General features: G+C 36.8%; 1 protein-coding gene, 1 long non-coding RNA gene and 1 pseudogene across 4 annotated transcripts in view; 2 read left to right on the plus strand and 1 right to left on the minus strand.

The window, feature by feature from the left end:
- The window catches only part of LOC134728806 (uncharacterized), a 569,286-nt gene that overhangs the window by 394,411 nt on the left and 153,106 nt on the right, over positions 1-21,769 (plus strand). The gene's annotated exons all lie outside the window — the stretch shown is intronic.
- Positions 1-21,769, minus strand: part of POU4F1 (POU class 4 homeobox 1) — a 218,336-nt gene that overhangs the window by 57,061 nt on the left and 139,506 nt on the right. The window lies entirely within an intron of this gene.
- LOC117975510 (elongin-C-like) overlaps positions 1-21,769 on the plus strand; it is a 48,586-nt pseudogene that overhangs the window by 1,571 nt on the left and 25,246 nt on the right.

Below are 21,769 nucleotides of genomic sequence, written 5' to 3' on the forward strand. Positions count from 1 at the left end.
AGAAAAGAATGCACAGTATCTTATTAATACTTGTACATGTTTTACATTTTGAAATGACATTATGAACCTGCTGTATTGGATTAAATAAAACCATTTTTTAATTAACTTCATCTTTTTTTTTTTTATACTTTTTGATGTGACTACTAGAAAAATTGAAATCGCACATGTGACCTGTATTGGTATACATCACCTTTCTACTGGATAGCATTATCCTGGATAAGTCCATGAAATATAGTACACTGTGTTTTTCTATTTGAAAGGATTCCTTATCTTCTTAAATCCACACTACAACCCAAAGGCTTTGCTATCACCATTCCTCATTTTATAGGTGAGAAAACATAGAGATGTTTTGAAGCATGCCCTAAATCACACAACTAATAACTCATGGAACCAACTAACCCTGCCTCACACTAAAATCCATGTTTTCTTGTCATCCTTGTTCAGGCACCTAATATTCTATTGAGGTGGTCTTTTAACTTAGAAATGTGTAAGATGTGTTGAAAACAACCGAATATTCTGTGTGGAATTAAATATGTACAACTTGTTAAACATATTTAAAACAACTACAAACAGCACATAATTAAGAGTAGCGTATCAGTGTTTCCTGAGAACTGCCCTTCGTGAATTATTAGGAGGGACTAGAGTGTGTGGAAAGGTGGGAGTCCCATTATGTGTCTTACAGATTCTAGGCATCTTCCTTGGGTCATTTCATTGACTCCTGAAAATAACTCTTAAAAGTGAAAAAATGAAGGCTCAGAATGATGAAGCAATTTGTCTGGGATCTCAGGGTTTAGCTAGTAAGTAGTAGAGAGAAGAGTAAACTCAAGTCTGGCTTCTTTTCCTATATCAAACTTTCTTTGGTCCTTCTTTTGATCTAGGCCAACATTTTAGTATCTTTCCTAGATCGTGTGTCACTGGCTGCTCTGTTTTCATCATCTACTCTCTAGCCCATGGCCCAGACTGATTGGGTCATTCTCTTCAGTCAGTTACATCCCAGGGAAGGGAAGACACCATCATAGCTTTCCTGGAGGTGAGCAAGATACAGCAATCAGACCTCTCTTGCCTATAGTTGTGGTATTTAGAGGTGGAAGAAAATAATGAATCTGTTGTCTTGATGAAACACAAAGGTCAGAGACAAGATAAACAGGAATTTTATCTGAGGAATTCTGAAGGCAGCAAGCAGAAACTGGGGATGGCCTTACCTGAGGTTTTCCCAGGCTGACTTGAATGGACCTTTCAGGTACATCTAAAAGGTCCAAAATGAAATGGACCCTGGTTTCAATACTGATCCATGCTATTTACAATGGACCGATCAGTTTCTGTGGCAGAAGTAAAACACCAGTAAGAAAGAATTTTCCATCTGTGTATGGAAACTATATGGTTCCCCTTTGATTATTCAGTCTTTGTTATTTCATGTGGTTCCTTAACTCTGCCTATTTCAGTCCCCATTAGCACTTCACAGATTTCAAAAACTGCTGGAAGTCAATCATGCCCTCATTGCTGTCTAATACTAGTGACAATGCTCCACAGCTGCTCTTTCCAGATTCAGTGGGAGTGTGAAAAATGCCGCTCCACCCACAGCCCCTAAGCCTTTGGCAACTTAATATTTTGAAGTTTAAGCTCTGCTCCCTGAAAGGCTCAATCCCATTATCAGCGGATTCCTTACTATATGGCATAACATATATTCCTTACAATACTCCTTACTATATAGCATAACATACTATACTAACATACAGTGTGTTATGTTATTCTGGCTGAAGTCATTTCAGTCTACAGGAGCTATGGTTGGAAAAATCCAATGCTCTCAATTGCACTATTTGCATATTGCCCCCTTATACATAGGCTTCAGGATTATATTTAAGGCTCTGAGCTAGACTGGGAGGAAAACAAGGAAATCTAATAAATGGTTTCTGCCCTGAAGGCCTCTGATCATCTAGTTGAATAAACAGGCAAACTTTAAACCAAAAGAGCGGGAGTTCTGAGAATGTTGTTCGAATGCCAATCCTAGGTACACAACCTTGATTGTTTTCTCTTTGTCCCCCATTAAATGTTAGAAGGTGGCACTGGATAAATGACTGTAAAAATTTTATATAATAATGGAATTATTTTGTTGGTGAATTCTTACTGGAATCTCAGTATTTAATTTTACAAGATGGGTTTTGATAATAACAGTAATGATGAAGAAATAGTTGAAAGATTGCTGTTTTAATAAGTATTGGGGATGAGACTCAGAGCCTTATTTACTTGACATCCTCCAAAAACCACTGCACTTCACCTTATCCTACCATGATGTCTCCCAAGGAAGCTCCAAAGGACACAGTGTAGGATCCACTTAGTCTGATCATGCGTTTATTTCCTTCTAGCTCCTATCCACAGCTTCTTAAGCAGCTAACCAAGATAAACTATGAGAGAAGACCGTCAGAGGTAATATAAGACGATACATTTTTACAAGAATAATACAGAAAATAAGAACTGTGAGTTCAGAGAGCAAGCAATCATTGTACTCCTGCAAAGAAGGCTTTCAGGGCTTCACATAGAAGGAGAAGCTTAAATGATGAGTAGACAGAAAAATGGACTTTTCAGGGAGTTCCAAGGAAGGGCACAAAGATGCTGAGGCTGAACTTAAAAGGACATGCTTTGGCAGGATGCAGTGGCTCCCTCTTGTAATCCCAGCACTTTGTGAGGCCATGGCTGGAGGATCTCTTGAGCTCAGGAGTTCGAGACCGGCCTGGCCAACGTGGTGAAACCCTGTCTCTACAAAAAATACAAAAATTAGCCGGTCATGGTGGTGCATTCCTGTAGGTCCAGCTACTCAGGAGACTGAAGTGGGAAGATCATGAATCCGGGAGGCAGAGGTTGCTGTGAGCTGAGATCACACCACTGTACTCCAGCCTGGGTGATACAGCAAGACCCTGTCTCAAAAAAAAAAAAAAAAAAAAAAAAGACACACTTAAGGAATGATAATAGTGCCTTAAATTATTGGAAACTCCCGACTGCCAGGGATGATGTGGAGTTTTGACATAACCACAATCCTCACAGCCATCCAGTGAGATAGGTACGATTAACCCAAGATAGGAGAACTGAGGCTCAGGAAGCTGAATAGAAACCTCTCCAAAGTCACACAACTCTAGGAATTAGTGGTTTCTCAATTGGCTCTGCCTGACTTGAGTTCACACTGTAAATCACTCTGCTGTCACACCGGGTGTGCATATGGGATTAGACAAAAATAAAGCTATGAAGACCGGTTGGGGTCAGAGTGCAGAAGAACATGATTTCCTGGGTATGGAGTTGTTTGCTGTTTATGCTCTAGATGAGGAAGAGACATCAAGTTTTGTGGACAGTGAAATAGCATGCTCAAATTGTATTTCAAGATGATTTTGTTCTAGTTTTATTGGACTTGTTTTGATAGGATGCATGCACTAAAATCAGGAGTGTTGTTAATTGTACTGTGTTGTTTTACTAAAATCTAGTTTACAATGACATTATCTGTCATAGATTACCAAGCACACAGTGATTGCATTGGAAGGACAAAATCAAAACTTTCTACATTGTTAGCTTTTATTTCTCTTTTAGAGAAAGTTCTTTTCTGTATATAACACATTAATTTAATTTTATTTATTTTTTATAACTTCAACTTTCATTTTAGATTCAAGAGGTACACATATAGGTTTGTGTAATAGTTACTTTACACTGCTAATAAAGACATACCTGAGACTGGGTAATTTATCAAGAAAAAGAGATTTAATGGACTCACAGTTCCTCATGGCTGGGGAGGCCTCACAATCATGGTGGGAGGCAAAGGAGAAGCAAAGGCATGTCTTATACAGCGACAGACAAGACAGAATGAGAACCAAGGGAAAGGGGAAATATAGAACCATCAGATCTCGTGAGACTTATTCACTACCATGAGGACAGTATGGGGGAAACCGCCCCATAATTCAATTATCTCCCACCAGGTCCCTCCCACAACACGTGGGAATTATGGGAGCTATAATTCACGATGAAATTTGGGTGCATATTGTGTGCTGTTGAGGTTTGGGGTACAATTGATCCTGTCATCCAGATACTGAGCATAGTACCCAATAATTATTCAACCTTTCTCCCTGCACCCGCCTAATACTCCCCAGCATCTACTGTTGCCATCCTTATGTCCATGAGTACCCAATGTTTAGCTTCCACTTATAAATGAGAACATGTGGTATTTGGTTTTCTGTTCCTGCATTAATTTGCTTAGGATAATGACCTTCAGCTCTATCCAATGCTTGAAAGCTTTAAAGTTAAGTTACCATTGGAATATATTGAGCTAGAATTGTTCATGTGTCCTATATTTTCCGTCAATCAATGGCCGCATTTGCTATTTGTTTCCTAAGTCAAAATGATCATTGAAATGAGCCAATTTTGCTCTTTAAAACTTTAACATATTCTAGCTAGATGAAAAACTTTATAAAAGTTTGTGCTTATTGTTTTTATATCCTATAATTATAGAGAAATAGCTAGAAATTATAGTTTATTTAAACACTACCATATTTAAACAATAATAGGGAGGTAAGTAAAACAGAAAGTCCTAAGAATCTATGGCAGACTTTTTGCTGTCGAATTTTAAAGAAATGCCAAACACATAAAACCAGATAACCACTGAAATGTGTACATACCAGTTTCCCAGACTTCAATGATACATATAATGTTTTTAGACAGCCTTTGTGTACAGTTGTTTGGAATCATTTTGTCACTTTTAACAAATATCATGTTCAAAAATTGTCAGTTTCATAATAGCTGATTTTGACTAAGCTTATGCTATGATCCAGATATCATTAATTCATTCATTCATTTGACAAATATTTGTTGAAAATTTAATAGATGCTAGGACACTGTTAGCAGTATTCTAAATGCTGGGTAAATAGTACTGAATAAGACACATAAATACCTTGGCATCATGGGGCTTTCATCTAGTAAGGGACCCTGGCAGGTATGTGTCTCATCCAGAGCATTTTCAAGATATGAAGTCAGTATTACATGTTTTATGCTGATGGGAATGATAGAAGAAACTATGATGGGGGGCAGCAATTGTAGGTATTGATGTCTTGATTAGATAAGAAAGGAGGAAATTAGAGCATACATGCATTTATCTGGCTCTAAAATTTTCATTCTTTACATGCCATTATAGCAATATATTTTTAAAAAGATTTAAGCATTTGGGACTTTAGGAAATATACATATATATTTTATATTTTTAAATATATATATTTTTCTATATATATATATATGTAAACTTCCAAGGAAAATGAATACAGAATGGTTTAGCATCTAGCTCAAGAGGGATGCCATTCAGCATGCATGAAAAAGAGAACAAGCATATGTTAAAATTTGAGATACATCATGATGAGGGTCCAAGTGGGACTATGTGAATGGAAAGATGGAGTTGAAAGAAAGCAGAGAGACACAGACATGAAAGGAGAGAGAAGCAGATGGCTAAGTATCCCTAAAGTGGAGAAGTTATTTACCAAAGTGAGTCATTTAACAAAGGTCCATTCATTTACAAAGGACCACAATGATGTGTTTTAATTTTTTTTTTAAAGTTGTCCTTTCAAAGCATTTTGAGCTTTCACCACCTCAAAAGGCACATGTTAGTAAATTAAGCATAAATGTTATAGATGCAAGTATAGTCATTTTAAACACAAAGTTGTAGAATGGATGATTCTATGATTTACGCATTTGACATTTCTATATAACATTCATTGATAGAACATACTCATTTGAGTTGATACATAATCACATGATATTTGCTTGTTAGAAATAATCAAAATTCTATTATTATGTTTATACTAGCTAGAGGTGAAGATTTAAGAAAATTCTTCATTTTCCAAGTAATAAAGGCAGTACCGATCTGGATCCCTTGATACCAGAAAAGCTTTTTGCAAGATTAAATGGGATTACCATCAATAGGCCCTCAGGGTGTTTGGATTTGAATTAAAATATGGAAACCTTATTAACAAAATTTACATTCCTCCCTTAACCTTAATCTAATTTTACTGGTATCTTGGCCTCTAATATACAACAATTCTGCAGAAAGGTGCATGGCTTATAACCCATTTTTGTCATCCTAATCAGAAGTCACTGATCATTCCAGAGGAAAATAGATGCATGAATTTTAAACTGGTCATCACGTTCACGTTTTTTAAAAAAATATATTACAAACCAATATTTTATTCATGAAAACATTAAATATTATATTACTAGCAAAACATTTTCTGGTGCTTTGAAATTTATTCTAGAAGGAAGAGTTTTCTTTTACTTCTCACCTAAGTGCTGTTCTTCAGCTGACTATGCTCCATATTCCCCCAAGACCACTGACAGTGGCTTCATTCTCTAACAGGAACAATTTACCTGGACCCTCTGCAGACAAGGCCTTCACCCCCAAGGAACTGCATTAATAGTGATAATTTCATGCACTGACACTGGCAACGGGCTTTATGGAGAAGACAAAGGGGCTTTGGAATTTCACCTTCTCTTACAGGGAATTACTTCTACTGTCATTTGTAGGAGCCAGGACAGAAAGGGTTGGGCCCCAAGGTGAAATATGGAAATAAATTGCTTTGAGACATTCTCAATGATCCATGTTTCAACAGTCACGGAAATAGCCACTTATAAATAGTCACTCATATTTAAATGGCCAAGCAAATGAAATAATTGAAGCTGGAGAGGGAGGCCACATTATTGAGTCCAATATGCTTATCCTCATAATTTAAGTACTGCAGAACAATATACTGACAGTTATGTCTCAAAATCAATGAAAATATATTCATTTTACAATAAAATTGCCATAGATTCTAATTCAGAATTCCAATTCAGAAAACATTCATACAGAATATCTTCTAAGTTTCAAAAATGTATCCATCCAGAATTTTCTACATGACTATCCTAGCCAAGCTTTTATAAAGCTAAGAAAAATTAGATAGAAGACAATATCCTCAGCTTGTTTGTTCTCTAGAAAAGAGGATAGTTTTGTGTATTCTACTCTTAATTTATGGTAGAGACAGACAATTCACCAAGTTTTTTTTTAAGTATATGAAACTGGAGGTGTATATGTGCACTAAGATATCTTAGATATATTCTCCCAAAGCATGAGTGCCATGTGACCATATCCTTTGGAGGTGACATCTTATAATGCCTGGTTCTCAACAGAGAATTTGGAAGAGCAGTTTTTGTGATTATATTAAGAGTTACAATTATCAAAATGAAAAAGTCTAAGAATTGGGAGGGTGGGGATGGGGGATCCTGCCAACTTCGGTTTTGCTACAGATAAGCTTTGTCTACAGCTAACTCAGAGAGAGAATATGAGGTCAAAGGAAAATTCATTCTGAAAAATTGAAAAAGCAACTCCAGCTTATTGTGATGTTACAGAATAGTGCTAAGAGACATATAATACAAGTCATAAATTGAGTCACACATCGTTTTACATATTCTAATAGTCACTTTTTAAAAAGTAAAAAACAGATAAAACTAACTTTCATAAAATCTATAACCCAATGTATTCAGAATAATATCATTTTAACATATAATTCATATAAAAATTAATGAGATATTTACATTATTTTCCCATACTAAGTCTTCAAAATACATTGTATTACATACACCACAGCTCCATTTGGGCTAACCATCTTTCAAGTGTTCAATACCCCACGTGTGGCCAGTGGCTACCAACATAGATAGCACAGTTTTATAGTATAAACACACAAATAATTTCTCTTTCTTTTGTTCTGAGTTCCTGCCTTCTTTCCTCCCTCCCTCTTCTCCTATCTCCCTTCCTTTCTCTATTTTATCCCTTTCTTCTTTCCTTCCTGTCTTCTTCTCTTCATCTTCCTTCCTCCTAGTCATTCTTTCTCTCTCTCTCTCTCTGTCTCCTTCTGCCTATGAGTGCTCTATATGCTAAGGATACAATAGTAATAACTACAGGCCTGGACTCGAAATCATGAAAATGATTTTTTTTTATAAAAAACGCTACAGATACCATTTAAAGACACATGAAATCATACTCACTAGTTAAAAATCCAGCCACAAATATGGCTACAAGAGAAAGTGAGCAGCATGAACAATTACACAATTCACAGTATACATGGTCCAGCATTGCTAAGATAACTCAAACCAATTGCTCTAGAGAACTATCCTCTTCTGTCTTTATAAATCTGAACTATTATACCAAGTTAAAATATGAATACAAAATGGTGGCCTACTCTATAAAGGGTGTCTGTGGTGCTTTTTTCAGATTTACTTGAAGAATTAAGACTCTGCTCTACAACACACTAGAAACCAGAGTTTATCAGTACTATCTGAAACCCTTATGCAATATCTGTGATAAAAACTGATCTTTATGAAAAGACTTGGATCCTGAAAAATTTAAGAAAAGTTGAACTGGTAGTATTGTTTTACTATTCCATGCTTTTTCTGCAATTCAAATTATCTAACAGGTGGTCAACCTTCTTATTACATGTCCAAAACAATAAGCCTCTTACTGTCTAACCCCAAAAGATTACAGTGATATCATGGAGCCAGAACTAAACTTTGTGAACATAAAATGATGAAAATCCATTAAAAATGTAATGCAAAAAATAAACTATAAAACAAAAATGTTATAACTCCATTCAAAAAATAAATGCACTATATTTTTAAAAATCAGTAAGTAAATATATTAGAGCAAATTTTATTTACCACACAAAATATGAAGAACTCAACAATAAAATAAGAAATGATAAATTCTTGGGGTGACAGATGCCCCATTTACCCTAAAGTGTCTATTAAACATTGTATGCCTGTATCAAAATATCTCATATATCCCATAAATGTATGCATCTATTATGTACCCATACAAAATAAAAATTTTAAAAAATTTAAAACAGAACATTTATCAAGATTTTCAAAAATAATGATAGCAATTTTAAGCACATTGGATGTCTTCAAACCAATATTCAGGTTCTTTAAAAACTGAAGCTTGGCTGGGTGCAGTTGTTCACACTTGTAATTCCAGCACTTTGGGAGGCTGAGGTGCTTAAGGCCAGGAGTTCAAGGCAAGCATGGGTAACATGGCAATATCTCTACATTTTTTTCTTTTAGTTAGTTAGTAGGGAGTGGTGGCACATGCCTGTGGTCATAGCTATGCCAGAGACTGAGGCAGGAGGATATTTGAGCCCAGGAGTTCCAGGCTACAGTGAGCTATGATCATGCCACTTTACTCCAGCCTAGGTGACAAAGCAAGACCCTGCCTCTTAAAAAAAAAAAAAAAAAGAAAGAAACTCATCTCTTATGTGACATAAAGGGAAAGATTCATGTACATTTAACTATAAAAAGTATTAGAAATATTTACTTATGCTACAGAATATCATTTTTAAATAGAATGTTAACATTTCTAAACAAACTACATTAACATGTACTTCTCTAATCAGGTAACCAAGGCTGAATATGCAAGTCCTCAAAATGGGGAGCTACCTTAGGATCAGGACTAGACTCTCCTTTAATAAGAAAAGGTCTCAGATAGATAGTCTCAATCACTCCTAAAAATAAAAATTTAGGATTTTAATAGATCCTAAGGCTCACAAAGTGTGGCCGTCCTCCCCGATCCCAAGCACACACAATAGACCATGAATTACTCTACCTTGACTTTAGTCTCATCCAAAGGCGAAAGGGACAAAAGAAAAGAATTGCAGGCATTATATTTAAAAAATATATATATATATATAGATATTATGTACCATTATGTTCACTAGAAGACAACAACTAAAATATCAATACTTCCCAAAGGCAAAATGAAATGGCTAAAGATGTATTTATTGATTTCTAAAGAAATATTACTAAGACACTGGAATAATAACTCACCACCATTGTCATTGAAAAGGTCTTGGCTCTTTCCAAAGCTGGGGACAGATATCCAGAATATATGATGGTGTTCAAATGTTGTGTTGTGGAACATACTTGAATTGAGGACAGAGAGATTTAACCTGAACCCAATCTATTCTTTATATTTTCTCTTATTGTTGTTCTCTATTTCTTTTAAAACACTGAAAATTGTAATTAATTACTTTGAAATCCAGTGTGAAGCCGCAATCACTATCCATCAACTTGTGTTGACATAATGCATTTATACATTGAAACCTTTCTAAAAATACATGCAGGATGGGTATAGAGAAACTTGTATATGCAGGAAAATTGCCACGCACTCTATGGGGAACTGGAATTTTTTTTCTCAAATAAAAGGAATACATGTAATGACATATTTTTTTCTTTTTGGTTGACAATTGTCTCCCTTTTCTGTAGATCCTAATGGTCAAATAATGGATCTTGCCAACCATTATGAGCTTCACCCCAGCTGGGGACCCATAACTTTTATTGTGGTCCATTATCTGGCCATTAGAGGCCACAAGTGTCTTCAACACAATTGTGTAACATTTTGCTGAGGAAAAGGTGTGGAAACTGTGGAGGCAGCAGGTTTTCTAGTATCTAAACCCATGGAAACTCCAAAACCTCCTATATTGAGACCATTCATTTTCCTTATGCTGAAATTTTTACAGTGTATGCCTCTTAAATAAAGTTTGCTTATCCAGCCTTATCGGGAAACCAAATATTCAGCTCAGAACTGGCATGAAACCATTCCCCTTTTCCTTTTTTGGAGCAATTCTGATGCTAAGTGGATTTGTTATATCTATTTAGCTTTTAAGCTCTAATTAGCTTAGAAACAATATTCTTTTGTTTCGTTTGTTTCCTATTTTTGTTGTTGTTGTTGTTTGAGACAGGGTTTCACTCTGTCGCTGAGGTTGGAGTGCAATGGCATGATCTCAGCTCACTGCAGTCTCTGCCTTCTGGGTTCAAGTGATTCTCCCACCTCAGCCTCCCAAGTAGCTGGAACTACAGACATGTGCCATCACACTCAGCTAATTTTTTTGTATTTTTTGGTAGAAATGGGGCTTCACCATGTTGGCCAGGCTGGTCTTGAACTCCTGACCTCAAGTGATCCACGCGCCTCGGCCTCCCAAAGTGCTGGGATTACAGGCATGAGCCACCGTGCCCAACCTTGTTTGTTTCCTGTTTTTTAAGCTTTATTGAGGTACAACTGACATACAAAAAAATTGCACACATTTAATTTATTCATCTTGATGAGTTTGGACATATGCATGCGCACCCATGAAATCATCACTACAAAGATGGTACTAAGCATATCCGTCACCTCCAAAAATTTTGTGTTCTTTTGTGAGTTTGTCTGATTTTTAGTTGTTTTTGCAAAATCACTTAACATGACATCTATCCTCTTAGCATATTTTAAAGTGCACAATGCCATATTGTTAACTGTAGGTATTATGTGTACAGCAGATCGCTAGGACTTATTAGAGAAGAGAAACTTTACTACCATTGAGGAACAATTCCCCATATCCCTTGCCCTCATCCCCTGGTGATTATCATTCTATTCTCTGTATCTATAAGTTTGACTATTTTAGGTACCTCATGTAAGTAGAATGCTTCTGTTTTTGTCCTTCTGTGACTGTCTTTTTTTCACTTACCATTAATGTCCTCTAGTCATAACCATATTATTGCAAATAGCAAGACTTTTTTTCTTTTCAAAGACTAAATAATATTCCATTGTATGTACATACCACATTTTTATTCATCTGTTGATGGACAGTTGTGTTGTTCCCATATCTTGGCTACTGTGAACAATGCTGCAATTAACAAGGGATAGAAACACCTTTTTGAGATCCTGATTTCAATTATTTTGTATCTATACCCACAAGTGGGATTGCTGAATCATATGGTATTTTTTAATTTGGAGAGAAACATCAAACTTTTCTGTGGAGGCTACACCATTCTACATTCCCACCAACAGTGTTTAAGGGTGCCAGTTTCTCTACATCCTTGCTAACATTTATCTTTGGTTTGATTTGTTTCTTTGCTAGTTTGTTTTTTATAGTAGCCATCCTAGCCAATGTAGTTTTAATTCACATTTCTCTGAAGTGATGTTGAGCACATTTTCATATACCTCTTGGCCATTTGTATATCTTCTTTGGAGAAATGCCTGAATAGACAATATGTTCTGACCTTAGAGAAGATCACAGTTAGGTCAGTGGAGTAAATCTGCTGACCTGACTGTGAGTGAAACAGTTAGAATGAGGATGACTTGCAGCTCTCAAGACCAGCACTAAATACACATGGCCTGCCCTAAGATTTTATGACTGCTGCAAAAATAGGAGAAACTCAAATAACATTAAGTAAAGCCTCTTGTCTGTATGTGTTTCCTTGTTTAAGAAAACAAGCACACCATTTTAGCTACTGTTCCCTTTGTTAGCTATTGGCAAACTCTTTGTTACACCTTCCAATCACCAACGTCATGATTACTTTCTATTTGTATTATCCCTTTGATCATTTCCACACACTTTGATTAACTTAAAAAGAAGCATAGTTCAAGATGCTGCATGTTTTGATGCCAATTTTGGCCCATCTTTCATCTAGAGGGTGGGAAGAGCAGATTGCTGTATTTTTTGAGCATAATGTAGAGTATATGGAGCTTAGTAATAGCTCAAGTGCTTCATAAGTAATAAAATAAATGCTTCTCACTTCTCTTGTCATCCATCTCCCAATTCTCTAATATTTTTGAAAAGCCTTATGGCTGGCAAAAATTGGTGATTATCCCCAGCTTAATTCTTACATCAAACATTACATCTTCCATTAGCAGGAGCGTAGGTGGGAAGTCTTTAGGTTAAGCCCATTCTCTGTAACATCCTGACCCAAGGGCAAAGAGACCATTACTGACACTGCTCTAATGGTTTTCTCCTGCTTTCTGTGACGCTAAAAGTCTGGAAGCTTAATTAGGAAGGGGCCAACAGATCACTTCATGGGTATTCCCCAAAGAGGGTCATTTGTGTTTTCACTGTGAAATACCATCTATATCCAATGGCCATTCAAAAATATGTAATCAACTACATTTAGTAAGCAACTACTGTGTGCCAGACCGTGTTTTGGATGTCAGGCTATTGTGTTAAACAAGATGGATAAAAATTCTTCCTCTACTAGTGTTTTCTCCCAGTGAAGAAAAGCAGAAAAAATAGAAATAATTAGATAAGAAATATCAGACAATTGCTATAAGGAGAATGGAAATATTTTATTGAGGGATGTCCATTTTATATTAGGTAGATAGGAAAGACCTGTGTTTGAGATGGTGACATTTATTATAAGAAGCAAGCTGCCATAAAATATCTGATAATAAACATTTCATGCAGAAGGAAGTTGGGGCAAAGGCTCCAGAACTTCATGAGTTTAACATCCTCTGGGAATAGATAGTGTGGCAGGAGCAGAGAGACCAGACGTGAAGACAGAGGAGGAACAATCATAAAGTGGGAAGAAAGCTAGATGGGATGGTGCCAGGCAAGGTTAGCCAGGAGGGCAGGAGCCAAAAAATGGTTTCGATGTTATTGCAACTAAGTGTAACTGAAAGTCTTAGAAGTGTTCAAGCAGGGTTGTAGTTTTGTACAATTTTTTTCTTTTCTAAAAAAGGCCATTCTTTTCACCTTGTGGAGGATTAATTTTCTGAAAGGGGATGTGGTTAAGACTGGGTATGAAAGATCGGTTAGGAGACCACTGCAATAATCCAGGAACTACTAAACTCATCCTGGTTTAAACTGGGGTAGAAGTGATGATGGTGGAAAAAAGGGTAAGGGTTCAGGATATAGTCTAGCTATAAAGTTGAAAGAGTTGCTAGAGTTTTAGAAGTGAATAAGATAAAAGAAACAAGAAAATTATAATTTGTCTTTAACAACTTGGTAGTTTATTGAGATGAGGGGAAGAGTAGCATGGAGGTGTGAATTCTGTGCTTACACATTCCATTTAATGTGGAAACACACCCACAGCCACCTAGTCACGTGTGCACAAGTGTGGACACACACACAATCTCTATTATGTTATATATACCATATACAATATGGTATGTACATGTTTATGTATACATTTGAGAGACAGATATAGGTCTGCGCTTTCACAGAGCCCAAGGTTTCAAGGCATTTCTTTCCTTTAAAATGCATTCACCAAGTTTAGTGGTTATATTGGTGTTGACAGTTTATTAATCCATATATATACACATATATATAATTCTATATTGTGGCAGTTATATTATTATCCAGAGAATGAGAAGTTATTCAAAGAGAATTTTCCAATAATTGCATTCAGAGCCTGTGGCATAACACTTAATATATGCTTCCTAATCACTTTTCCTTAATATGAGAATGCCTGATTAAATTATACACACACAAACCTGCATATGTATAAAAATACATTCCCATATGTATATACATATATATGTATTATGTATACTTATATGTACAAATGCATGAAGTATTTTTATTAAAATACATTTATACACTTTACTATTGGACAAAAAAATTTTACTTACACAGTTTTTAGCCCTTTCTATGGTTCTATGCAATTCTTGTTTATTTTCTTTATGCATAATTACTAATATTTTCTGCCCATGCCTATATCCTGAATGGCATTGCCTAGGTTTTCTTCTAGAATTTTTATGGTTTGGGGTTTACATTTAAGTCTTTAATCCATCCTGAGTTAATTTTTGTATAAGGTGTAAGGAAGGGGTCCAATTTCAGTTTTCTGCATATGGCTAGCCAGACTTTATGAAAAAAAAAAAACAGCAAAAGCAATTGCAACAAAAGCCAAAATTTACAACTGGGATCTAATTAAACTAAAGGGTTTCTGCACAGCAAAAGAAACTACCATCAGAATGAACAGGAAACCTACAGAATGGGAGAAAATTTTTGCAATCTACCCATCTGACAAAGGTCTAATACCCAGAATTTACAAGGAATTTAAACAAATTTACAAGAAAAAAACAACCTCATCAAAAAGTGGGCAAAGGATATGAACAGACACTTCTCAAAAGAAGACGTTTACATGCCAACAAACATGTGAAAAAAAGCTCAACATCCGGGCGCCTGTAGTCCCAGCTACTGGGGAGGCTGAGGCAGGAGAATGGTGTGAACCCAGGAGGCAGAGCTTGCAGTGAGCCTAGATAGCGCCACTGCACTCCAGCCTGGGCGTGAAAGAGCGAGACTCTGTCTCAAAAAAAAAAAAAAAAAAAAAAAGCTCAACATCACTGACCATCAGAGAAATGCAAATCAAAACCACAATGAGATACCATCTCATGCCAGTCAGAATGGTGATTATTAAAAAGTCAGGAAACAATAGATGCTGGCAAGGCTGTAGAGAAATCGGAACACTTTTACATTGTTGGTGGGACTGTAAATTAGTTCGACCATTGTGGAAAACAGTATGGTGATTCCTCAAGGATCTAGAACCAGAGATACCATTTGACCCAGCAATCCCATTACTGGGTACATACCCAAAGTAATATAAATCATTCTACTGTAAAGACACATGCACACATATGTTTATTGCAGCACTATTTACAATAGCAAAGACTTGAAACCAACCCAAATGCCCATCAGTGATAGACTGGATAAAGAAAATGTGGCCCATATACACCATGGAATACTATGCAGCCATAAAAAAGAGAACATTTATTTTGCAGGGCATGGATGAAGCTGGAAGCCATCATCCTCAGCAAACTAACACAGGAACAGAAAACCAAACACCACATGTTCTCACTCATAGTTGGGAGTTGAACAATAAGAACACATGGACACAGACAAGGGAATGACACACACCAGGGCCTGTTGGGGGGTAGGGGGTGAGGGGAGGGAACCTAGAGGATGGGTCAATAGGTGCAGCAAACCACCATAGCATACATATACCTGTGTAACAAACCTGCACGTTCTGCACATGTATCCCGTTTTTTTGTTTTCTTTTTTTAAGAAAAAAGAAAGATGTTTTCTGGAGAATGTTCTTGCTTTTTTTGAAAAGGTACATCTAGAACATCTGGCTCTCTCATATTTTATTGTCATAACTAGTAAACCGGAGTATTCATACCTACCAGAGTAACTTTTCTAAAACACATACCCAATCACATTTTCACCATCAAAGTTCTTCCCTGTCTTCTTACTGCCGTGAGACCAAGTTCTAACAATACTATAGTTTATATAAAGCCTTTTTTCACTCAGACTCTGGCTGCTTTTACAGCCTCTTCTATCATCAGACAAGCTAGCATCCTGTGTTTTAGATGTGAGAATCCTATGTGCCATTTGTGCCTAAAGATGCAGATGCCTGATTCTGTTTTATACCATTAACCCTTTGCTCAGCACCACTCTTTCTTCTTGCAAAGCATTTCCCTGTCCCTCAGCATTCCCTGCCCTTAGACCATTCCCAGTTTTATTTTATGTTATTAATTTTTTTTTTAGAGACAGGGTATTGCTTTGTGGCCCAGGCTGGACTATAGTGATGCAATTGTAGCTCACTGGAGCCTCAAACTCCTGAGCTCATGAGATCCTCCTGCCTCAGCCTCCCATGTAGCTAGGACAACAGGCATGCAACGCCATGCTCAGCTAATTTTATTTTTTATTTTCATACAGACATGGTCTTGCTATGTTGCCCAGCTGGTCTAGAACCACTGGTCTCAAGTGGCCCTCCCTCCTTCACCTCCCAATGTGCTAGGATTACAGGCATGAGGCACCACTCCTGGCTTTATCTACAATTTTATACTTTTTACTCTGTACTCTGCTACTCATAGCTTGTTTATCCATCTCTGTCTTCTCAGAGCTTTGGGCAGTCCTTGACCCATAATATGCATTTCAGTATATGTACGGATGAGCCCTCCATATCCCTGGGTTCTGCATCTAGAGATCCAACCTTCTACATCTAGAAAATGCTCAGGAAAAAATAATTTCACATGAGAAATAGAACTACCATTCCATCCAGCAATCCCATTACTGGCTGTATACTCAAAGGAAAATAAATTGTTCCACCAAAAAGACACATAAACCCGTATCTTCATCATAGCACTATTCACAATAGCAAAGATATGGCAACAACCTAGGTGCCCATAAATGGTGTATTGGAGAAAGAAAATGTGGTACATATACACCATAGAATACCAGACAGCCATAAAAAAGAATGAAATCATGTTCTTTGCAGCAACATGGATGCAGCTGGAGGCCATTATCCCAAGCAAATTAATGAAGAAACAGAAAACCAAATATTGCATGCTCTTACTTATAAGTGGGAGCTAAACCATGGGTACACATGCACATAAAGTTGGAAACAATAGACACTAGGGATCACCAAATGAGAGAGTGAGGGAGCGGGGGAAAGGGTGAAAAACTTCCTATTGGGTACCGTGTTCACTAGCTGGGTGACAGAATCAATAGAAACTCACAAGTCAGCATCACACAATATATTGTTGTAATAAACCTGCACATGTAACACTTGAATATAAAATAAAAATTTAAATGAAAAAGGAAGTTTCACAAAGTTTCATAAAGCAAAGCAAACTTGTCATGCATGAAGAATCACACTGAATCCATATGAATGAAGTGATATGTGGCATTATGTCAGGTACTATAAGTAATCTAGAGGCAGGACCGTATATAACATTGAAATGAACTGAAACACAGTGTCACATCTTCCATGAAGATTTCTTAAACCTCTTTCCCGTGTACTCTCCATCTTGTGTCTCCACTATATCTCATGCATAAGCTGACAAAGCACCTCAGTCACACTACTGTCTTCTCTGTTAGTCTATGCGTTCCTTAAAGAATCCTGTTTTATGCTTTCATCTTCTGTGCCTAGAACAGTACCTAGCATAAAGTATCATGGAAGACACAAAATAAGAAAATAATTACATAGTGATATAATTTGACAAGGTCATCAGAATCAGAAATGAGGTAATGTGAAGTTTTCAACTGTCTTTAACAAAATAAAAGACTTAAAAATATCTCATCAATGACCACTTTTATGATACTAACTTTTCTATTTGGCACAACAGTAAAGAAAATAAACAAAAAAGGGCTGTACCAATACTAAATTCATTCAACCAAATTTTATTGATCACTTTTTCTGTATGAGATGTGATTTCTGAATTCAAAGTGATTACGGCCCAAAGAGTGGGATGTATACATAAATTACCACCTCACAGGGGTCATATGATAATTATCATTGAAAGGCTAGAAAAGCTCACAAGGAATAAACCAGAAGAGTTTCAATCTGAACAGACCATGAAAGGCTCACAACAAAGATGGCCTCTGAGCTTGACCTGGAAAAGACAACAGGAGTTTTAAAGATAACAGCAAAATGTGGAAAGCATTTCAGTAGGAGGATAAAACAGCATTTGTAATCACATAGGAGAAGGAAATAGGAACTTGAAAAAAAAAATTGTCACCAAGCAGTTCTAAACCAGAGATGTCCCTCTCTTGCCCAGGCTGAAGGGCAGTGGTAAGATCTCAGCTCAGTGAATCCTCAACCTTCCCGGCTCAAGTAATCCTCCCACCTCAGCCTCCCAAGTAGTTAGGACTACAGTTGTGGGTCACCATGCCCAGCTATTTTTTTTTTTTTTGTATTTTTTATAGAGATAGGGTCTCATTACGTTGCCCAGGCTGGTCTCAAACTCCTGGGCTCAAGTGATCCTCCTTCCTCGTCCTCCCAACATGCTGGGATTATAGGCATGAGCCACTGCTCCTGGCCCACACATGGATATTTTAGATCAGTAGGACTAGATAGAGCCAATGGTGTATTTTTTGAAAAGGTTCCACTGGTGATCTGAGGCCAGTCATTGGCAGAGGATGTGAAAGGCAAATAAAGGCGACCATATTAGAGATGCAATTAATAATCTGTAGAGGTAGGAGTCAACTCTTCTTTTTTTTACTGAAAAATAAAAATGAATACATTTATGGTGTACAACATGTTTTGAAATATGTATACATTGTGAAATTGCTAAATCAAGCTAATTAACATACGCATTACCTCACATACTAGTTATTTTTTGTGGTGAGAAAACATCAAATCTACTCTCTTAGTAATGTTCGAGTATATATACTACATTGTTATAAACTGGAGTCACCATGTTACACAATAGATCTCCTGAACTTATTTGTTCTATCTAACTGAAACTTTTTATCCTTTGACCAACATTTCCCCAATCCCCCCCACTCAGCTCCTGGCAAACACTATTTTACTCTCTGCCTCTGTGACTTCCACTTTTCTGCATTCCACATGTAAGTGACATCATGCAGTATTTGTCTTTCTGTGCCTAGCTTATTTCACTTAATATAGTGTCCTCCAGTTTCAATCATGTTGTTACAAATGAATTTCCTTCTTTCTTAGGGCTGAATAGTAACCCATTGTATATGTATGCTACATTTTATTTATCCATTCATGACAGGCATCGATTCTTAAGCTAAGTGTTTGGAATTTTAAATTGGGAGCCATCATTCCTCCAGAAACTTAAAATCTAGTTAGAGAAATCGGACACTACTTCAAGACAAGCATTATCACACTTTGGATTAAGTGCTAAATGAGAGATATAGACTATGTTTGCTGTGGAAACTCAGAGAGGAGCTAATTTAGTTAGGGAAGACTTGATGAAATGGTACTAACTGAGCCTGGAAACATTAAGTCTGGGATGGCAGATGCTTGGCCACAATTGAGCCCACAACTCCTTCCCAGACCATACAAGACATAGGTAAGCATGGCAGAGTCTTTCCAATTTAACCCAGACAGAGCATCAGAATCCTTCTCAACATAGTCCACTCCAATTGGGTAGAGTTGGCCTTCAAGGTAAAATTCTTTGGCATCCCTGATATAAAAAAGCAGAGAGGAAAGTTAAATGCATTTCAAGCAGGAGTAAGAAATGTAAGCCAAAGTGGAGCCAGCCAAGTTCATAGCATGTTTTCAGCTTGGAAAGCAGAAATCACATAGGATAGAAATAAGAGAAAACTTTAGATTGCTAAGGGCTGTAACAATTGCCTCATTTTTATACTGCTTTCAGGTTACTAGGGTCTATTATCCAATTGCCTACTTATGTAATGTTCTCGTATGTGTACTTGTTTCATTCCTTATTTCCTAGGCTATAATTGAAGCTGTATGTAAAGAAAAAAAAATGCACTGCCCTCTTTAGCCTTCAGCCTATGATTTCTGCATTCTATCTTTTCCTACATGGTGCCATTTCTCAATGCGGTGTCTCCAGAAATCTCCTCACTCTCTTGAAGCCCCACCCCCACCCCATCAAAAACTCTGGCCAAAAGTAAGGGTAAATTCACACTAAAATGTAAATGACTGATATGACTCAAACCATTAGTATTCCCTGTTTCCAGGGTGCTGAGCTTTTTTTTATTTTATTTGTGCAAATTTATGGAGTACATGTACAATTTTGTTACATGTATAGATTATATCATAGTCAAGGCAGGAATTTTAGGGTATCCACCACCAAAGTAACATACATAGTACCCATTAACCAATTTCTTATCATCCTCACCACCACTGTCCCCCCGCAACTTCCTCACCCTTCCCAGTCTCCATTATCTATTGTTCTACTCTTATGTTCATGTAAACACATTTTTTAGCAGCCACTTATAAGTGAGAATATATGATATTTGTCTTTCTGTGCCTGGCTTGTTTCACTTAAGATAATGACCTCAAGTTCCATCTATGTTGCTGCAGAAGACATTATTTTATTCTTTTTTATGGCTGAGTAGTATTCCATTGTGTATCTATACATGCCATATTTTTTAATCCATTTTATCCATTGATGGACATTTAGGTTAATTCCATACCTAGGCTATTGTGAATAGTGCTGAGATAAACATATTAGTGGAGGTATCTTTTGATATATTGATTTATTTTCCTTTGAGTAGATACTCAGCAGTGGGATTGCTGGATCAAATGGTAGTTCTATTTTTAGATCTTTGAGAAATCTCCCTACTGTTCTCCATGGAGGCTGTACTAATTTACCTTCCCACCAACAATGTGTAAGAGTTCCCTTTTTTCCACATCCTCATGAACATGTTACATCTTGTCTTTTTAATAATAACCATCCTAACTAGGGTAAGATGATACCTCATTGTGGATTTGATTTGCATTTCTCTGATGATTACTGATGTTGGGCACTGTTTCTTATACCTGTTGGCCATTTGCATGTCTTCTTTTGAAAAATGTCTATTCATATCCTTTGAAAGGCACTGGCCTTTTAATAGAAAGACAGAGGCCTTAAACTAAGCAGACTATCACAACCATGGCACTATTACATTTTGAACCAGATAAGTCTTGATTGTGTGGGCTGCCCTATACATTGTAGGATGTTTAGCAGCATCCCTGACCCTCTTACCCATTAGATGCCAGTAGCATCCCCCAGTCCTGACAACCAAAAAAGTCTCCAGACATTACTACATGTCCCCTTGGCAACAAAATCACTCCTAATTGAGAACAACCAAGTTAATGTAATACGTCTCATAATATACAATTTGTTATATTTGGATACTCCTGAAATCTCTTTATCAGGCAACTAACAAAGCTGACCCAGACTCTATAAATCAACCCTTGCTGGTTGTCAAACTAGCAACATCCAAGGAAGCTTTAAAAACTCAATGATTTTTTTTTTCGAAAGGGTTTCTTGGCATCAATTCAAATAGAAACCAACGTAAATTGACATTCGTACTGACATTCCATGCATTATCATTGGCTTAACGTTTGGGAAGACAAGTTTTGCAAAACATTGTGGTAAAAGATGCTTTGTATAAATAAAGACAAATAGAGGGTTTCAGGCAAAACACAAAGACTTTGTCAGTATTTCCCATGAGCCATAAATAGTCTGACATTCTAGTCTGACAATGGAGAGCCTAAT

This window comes from Pan paniscus, chromosome 14 (genome assembly GCF_029289425.2).
Source record: "Pan paniscus chromosome 14, NHGRI_mPanPan1-v2.0_pri, whole genome shotgun sequence".
Taxonomy (NCBI): domain Eukaryota; kingdom Metazoa; phylum Chordata; class Mammalia; order Primates; family Hominidae; genus Pan; species Pan paniscus.